We start from the raw sequence: 7,345 nt of genomic DNA on the forward strand, positions 1-7,345 counted from the left end.
GATCCATGGAAGAGCATGAGGGTCACTTGCGTCAGGTATTGCAGTGCTTGAGGGAGAATCAGGTTTTTGCGATTTTGGCAAAGTGTGATTTCTTCCAGTCAGACGTGAGCTATCTTGGTCATATAGTTTCCGGAGAAGGTGTATCCGTGGATCCTTCTAAGATCCAAACCATTGTTGATTGGCCAGCGCCGACCAATGTTTCTGAAGTTCGAAGTTTCATGGGTTTGGCCGGATATTACCGTCGCTTTGTTCAGAGCTTTTCTCGAATAGGCCATTTGATTACTTCTCTTCAGAAGAAAGGGAAGAAGTTTGTTTGGTCAAAGCAGTGCGAACTGGCATTTCGTACCTTGAAGGAACTCCTTGTTAGTGCTCTGATTTTGGCAGTTCCTGACCCATCTAGAGATTTCATGGTATGCACATATGCCTCTTTGGAAGGTATAGCTGCGGTGCTTATGCAGGATGGATGTGTGGTTGCCTATTAGTCTCGCAAACTCAAGGATCACGAGTTGAACTATCCAGTTCATGACTTGGAGTTGGCAGCTGTAGTGCATGTGTTGGTTCATTGGAGACATTTCCTGTTGGGGCATCAGTTTGAGCTGCATAGTGATCACTACAGTTTGCAGTATATTTTCACGCAGCAGAACTTGAATGCTCGACAGCGAAGATGGATGGAATTCCTCTGCGAGTATGATTTTGAGGTTCGTTATATTCAGGGGAAGGAGAATGTAGTGGTAGATGCTTTGAGCCGTAGGCGGCATGAGGTTGCAGCATTGTCCCTTGGTGTGGACTTGAGTGAGAGAATTCTTGGAGTTCTTCCTCAGGACACCTGGTATTAGGATGTTAGAGTCGTAGCAGAGTCTGGAAGGCCATTGGAGGGTAGATATTCTGGATATACTCGAGTCAGATGGCCTTCTTAGACATCTTGGACGGATCTATGTACCTCCTTTGGAGGGTCTTTGCGTTTTGATCATGACTGAGGCCCATCGTGGACCTTATTCGGCACACCCTGGTGTCAAGAAGATGCACGCAGATCTTAGACAGATTTATCATTGGGCTGGTATGAAACGTGACATTGCTGATTTTGTGTCCAAGTGCTTGGAATGTCAGCGGGTGAAGGCGGAGCATCAGCACCCTGCAGGGCTTTTAGAGCTGAATTTGAAACCGGATTGGAAATCAGATATCATTTCCATGGAATAGTAGGGTTGCCTGTTTCTTCGCGGCGTCATGATGCCATCATGGTCATTGTTGATAGATTGACCAAAGTTGCTCATTTGGTTCCTATTTGATCTGCCTTCACTACAACAGTGGTGGCACGAGTCTTCTTGGAAGATGTGGTAAGGTTGCATGGGATCCCAAGGCAGATCATTTTTGATAGAGACCCTGTCTTTACATCGGCCTTGTGGACTTCACTTCAGCATGCTTTGGGGACCCAGTTGAGCTTTAGTTCAGCTTATCACCCAGAGACCGATGGTCAGACTGAGCGTGTGAATCGGGTCTTGGAGGACATGCTTCACATGTATGTTATGGATCAACAGTCGCGTTGGGAGGAATATCTTTGCCTTGTAGAGTTTGCTTATAATAACGGTTATCACAACTCTATAGGCATGTCGCCCTTCCAGACATCGTATGGTTGTCCTTGTCATACTCCTTTGAGTTGGGATCGGTTGGAGGATAGGGTGTGTTTAGGCTCGGATTTGCTTCGTGAGATGGAGCAGCAGGTTGATCAAATTCGTGGGCATTTGGTTGCTGCCCAAGATAGGCAGAAGAAATATGTCGATGCTCATAGAGTTGATCGCCAGTTTTTTGTTGGCGACCGTGTGTTCTTGAGAGTGCATCCACGGAAGAGTCTGATCCGTTATGGAAAGGGTTCTAAGTTGGCGCCTCGTTTCGTAGGCCCTTTTGAGATCCTTGAGAGGATAGGATATGTTGCCTACCGTCTTGCCTTGCCGCCGAGTCTATTCTGCATCCATGATGTCTTTCATGTTTTTGTTCTTCATCCTTATCATTGTGATGTGACCCATGTTCTTGATTGGAACACTTTGCAGGTCGAGGACGGGCAGCTTTCCATGGAGTCTGTGTGCATCCTTCAGCATCGGGATTTGACCCTCAGGGGTCGTACCATCGAGCAGGTAAGGGTCCTATGGGACCCTAGTGATGAATCCTCTACGACTTGGGAAGATACAACGATGATGAGAGAGCTTTATTCTTTTATGTTTTAGGCTTCCAGGAGTAAGCCTAGGCTTTGGGGGGGAGGATGTAATACCCCTCCTCGATTAGCCTCTTTTGTATGTTTTGAGTTACTTCACTGACTGTTCTGTGGAGCATTTTTGTATTTTGATTCGGAAATTATGCAATGTTATTTCATGCTTTATCTCGAGTTATGGTGTATGATTTTATGCAGTATCTCAGTGCTTATGATTAATGTTATTTTATGGATCATAATCATAGACTGACAGTTTTCCCTTCTATTGTGATGCATTTTTTATATGTTGCGTGTTTGCAAGTGTATTGGGATGCGAGGGGATTATTTTCTTTCACTCACTCCGGTGAGACAGGGAACGTCACAATTCTCCTTCATCGGTGTGTTTACCGTATCTGTATATATATTGGTCTATATGCACGTGTGGTTCTTTGGTGCAGGACATTGCAGGTACTAGTACTGGGTAGGTACGAGGTATTGACTCCACCTGGTTTCGCAGGTTTGAGCATGCCTTATATATCTTATGGGAGTGGAGGAGATAGTTGTTGTACCCTAGTTTGACCGCAGTTACACTCGTGTGAGTGTTGTCAATCAGTTGTGTTTTCCCCCATCTGGCTATTATGCATGTCATGTTGCCTTGGTTTGGTCATTTGAGAGTCGTCATTTGATCTGTCTTGGTTTTGAGTGTTTCCGTGTATTTGAATAATTATTTAATTTAAATGGATGATGCTATCTTGCATTGGCATAATCATTTAATTATTATGCTATGTGATTATTGATTTTTTAAATTGATGAATTGCTAGATTAAATGGTTAAATGGCTTAATTTATTGTGTAAAGTTGCATTAATATTTTTGTGAAATGATTAAATTGCCTAGCCATTTAAAAAGGTTAAATGCTTATGTTGAAGGAAGTATTTATAAAAAATAAAATTAAAATTAAAAAAAATGAAAGTTTTCCTTTTTATTTTTCCATTTGGCCTTTTTAATTTAATCATTGGAAAGAATTATTATTTTGGGGAAAGAAATAAATCTGATTGCCTTTTTAGTTTTAAAAATATTTAAATTTGATTGTATGTAAACTTTAACCTAGAAGCTTGGGTTAAAAGATATTTTGGGCATCCATTCTGGGGATTCACGGCAAGAGAAGAAGAGGATTTTTGGAGAAAAAATTCTGGAAAAACTTCCTAAAGGAGCTGGAAATTCGACCTGGCTGCAAGACTAGAGTTTCTTCATCCCTTTTGCTTGCTTATTGCTTCAAGGTTGGAGGTTCCCTTCTTGTTTTGAATTTGTTTTTTTGAAATTTTAAGTTTGCTTCCTGTGTATGGATATTTATGTATTCTGCCTGTAGATTCTTTTTGGAATGTTGAAATGGAAGAAAGAATGTCTGTGGTTGTTGATTTTGTGAATCCTAAATCATATGGTTGCTTACAGGAAAGAAATGGCTCATTTCTCTATCTGTTGTGTGTTTTGTTCTTGAAAATCAATTTATTGTTTTACCTCTTGTTTTGAAAGAATGAACTTTAGATTTGGGTTGGCTGGTGCTTCCTTGTTTCTAAATTGTCAAGATTTGGTTAGTCATTATTTCCAGTGTGTTTATTTCACCATTTACCTTGTTGGTAAAACTCTTCCTTGAAATTTTGGAAATTGGCATTGCATGTGTGTGCCTGTGAAATAATTCTAGAAATGGAATGTTCCTTGTGGTAAGTGTGACCGGTTCGAAGTGGTAAGTGTCATCGGTTGGAAGTGGTGAGTGTTACCGATTGGTAGCGGCAGTGTTACCAGTGGTAGCAGCACTACTGGCAAGTGGTGTTTGTTGTCCCGACAGCAGCACAACCGCTGGTTGGTTTGACCCCCGCTTAGTTTTGAGCCCTCACCGATCTCCAAACCGATTTGTGTTAAAAACTTAAATTTTATAAATGGAATGTTTAAAGTGGTATTGCGTGATGTAATGTGATTTTCATGTGATTTTTATTATGTGGTTAATAAATTTATCAATGAAAATTAAGGCATGAATTAGAGATTCAAATGGGTAGATTTGGAATATTGATTTGGAAATTGATTAGATGTGACTGCTGGAAATGAGTGTTTTATTTAATTTTCAATCAATGATGTTGCAAGTGTTTATGATGCTGATATTTTCAAAGATTGTCTTAGTGCGGATTTGATGTATTTAGCTGTCTTTGCAAGCGTTTATTGTGATATTTTGGTTTGTGGTTCAGTCATCTTGTGGTGGTGTAATTGGTACCTTTGACCAAGTGATATATGTGGGCTCCGTTGTCTTAACCATTTAGTGTCTTTTCCTTATGGTTAGTCAAGAGTCATTATGTCCTTGTTGACCACTTGTTTCTGATAGTGGTGTTATGGTTGTCTGCTTCACCATAGAGTCCTCGGGGAGTGACCATGCTTGTGTAGTGTCCTTTGAGAGAGTGGCTTTCGCTTGGAGGTTGCACCCAAAGTGGTAGGTATTATGACCGAGCGAAAGTCAGATAATAACTGGTAATCTAATGAATTGATTAGGTGGGTAGTATCATAACATTAATAAGATAATGTACCTCGCACATAGGTAGGTGCTTGTATTGAGACTCATAATGTAGTGAGAAGGCCTAGAATGGCAAACCGACCACCTTGTCTTCACGAAAGGCTGGAAGGGTCCGCATGAGACTTAGTTGGAGCCAGAAGTTCGGGAGAGGTTACCAGGACATAGATCCGGGACCTATGAGAGCCTACTGAGGTAACCATCAAGCTATGTGATGACACTCTCTCTTTAGGTTCACTTGTGTGTGTGATGTCGAGTCACTTGTGTTTTTGTGATGTTGAGTCACCTGGATTATTGTGGAGTCTCTTGTGTTGTCATGGAGTCGTGTTGTTTTATCGACCATGACATGCTTTTGCTTACTTGAGGGTCCTCAATTATCTCCTAGCACGGTGGGGTGATTCCATTTGGGAATTACATGGTCGGGTGGTAGCGCCACTTCCCATCGGATGATCGGATTTGTGCCTTCATGCGAAGATTGGCTTCACAGGTGTTTTTGTGGTTCGTGACTCATGCTTCATCTCATGTTTTGAAGATTATTGGTATTTGTAGATCTATGTGGTCATTGTATCATTGTAATATTGATCTTATGTAACCTTGTAATTGGATGAGATCTATCCTTTATGTTTATTGAGAAGCTATGTATTGGAAGAGCAATGTAATCCTATGTTTGGATGTTTTTATCAAGCTTCCTTGATGAGGTTAGTAAATGCTTATTGAAGTGGAAATTATATTGTATCCTTTCAATCTTTCTATGATGAATCTTTATTAGCTTTGGCTTCTTGTGATTATTGAGTTAATGATGCATATGTGGATTTATGATGTTGTGAAATTTATTCTTGAAGTTAATTCTTCGTTGGTAACCCTTAACGAATTCTGGTGTAAGTCTTTCGCTTGTGTTATCGTGCATGTTGTGTAAATGCACTTATGATGTTTATACTTTTTTAAAAAAATTGTTTCACCCTGTATGAGGGTTTTCCTTCGGGGTTCCTGGCAGGGCTTTACATTTCATATATGTACAATGAGTTTTAAGAAAACAAACAGCATAAAACTCCATCTATTAAGAGGTATATAAGGATATTTATTACAATGTAATTTACTTTTTAAAACGCTCCGTAAATCAGCATTAAAATATGTTCATGTAATATTTATTGGTATAGAGTGAAATAAATGTTTTCGGCATAAGCCACAAATGGCTACCTTTAACCAAACAATATAAACATATATTATAATTATAACAAAATATATCATTGATTTTTTAAAAAGGCTCCCCGTCTCCTTGCCAGAGTTGTCGTCTTACTCATCAAATGATCCCCAAAACCAAAATTGTTTTCAAGTTGTACAAAACTATTTGACCAATATCTATCCACTGTGTATCATACTCATGTTAATCTGAAAGCTACAGATCCCCTCAAGTTGCATACCTTAGGCAACATTTTTTCCAGTACTAATTTCACGTAGATTTTTTCAGTGTCGTGGAAACCATTGACTCGTGGTGCTTTGCTTGGTAGCAGGCGGGTGCATTTGTTGGAAAGAGTGGTGCACCAATGTTACATGCGATTGGCTCTGGCTTTGTGTTCCTACATAAAAATAATCTCTGTACCAGCATCGATCATACCAAATTTAAAAAATTCATAGAACATTGAATGATTCAAAAAACTATATCTCAGTAATCAACCTTTTTAAAGAATGTGTTAAAAATGAATAACTCCTATTTTCTTGTGATCCCTTGCAAGGGTTTAAATTTGAATTTGAAACAGAAATGAAAAAAAGCATTGATCTTCCTTATGATCAATTAAACCTAAAAGAACTATCATGACTGATATAGCCTTAGAAAGCAGAAAATAAGGGAGAACCCCTTATCATGAACTTATTATGAAGGCAAGTAACAACCTAAGAATGAAGAGACCCCCTCATGATTACCCCAAGCTCTTCCTAGTGCTCCTGCACAATACTTCCAACATCTCAGCTTCTTGTTCAATCGCCTATTTCTCAAAGCTCACGAATGGTTAATTGAGCATGAGTAAAACTGCCAACAGCTGAAATGAAGCCTTATCTAATTCCACTCGCTACTAATTGCTTGAGAGCATGAGTGAAACTGCCAACAAAAGTTGATATGCAGCCATGCAGCACATGATTCGGGCCAATCAATTCGTGTCTCACTTGCTAACAACATGTTGCATATCTGTCATTTTCCGATTAGGCTTGCTCTCCAACAGTCAGGTTCTGCAGATCTATGTCGGAATGGTCTTCCATCTGGCCTACCTTGCCACGACACCAGCACAATCACCAACCACACTACTGTCGATCCCAGAAGCCTGTTTGGGGCAAACAATCCCATTTGCACCGCTCCCACAGCTCCACAATCATTGATTCTCTGCTCTAATTTAATCAAAAACTGGATTCCACACCGTAGGAAGGGTAAAGGGTCTTGAATTTGGACATAAATTCCTCCACAATTGTTTCACTCATGTCCACAATTTGAGTTTTTGTTAACAAAAGGTCATCATAAATTTGGTTTTATTATGTGATGTTTTGTTGTTTTTCTACTTAATCGGGATTAACCAGAATAGTTTTGAGTCAATCTCCAATCTCCTTACAAAGAGGCATT

This window comes from Cryptomeria japonica, chromosome 6 (genome assembly GCF_030272615.1).
Source record: "Cryptomeria japonica chromosome 6, Sugi_1.0, whole genome shotgun sequence".
Lineage (NCBI taxonomy): Eukaryota > Viridiplantae > Streptophyta > Pinopsida > Cupressales > Cupressaceae > Cryptomeria > Cryptomeria japonica.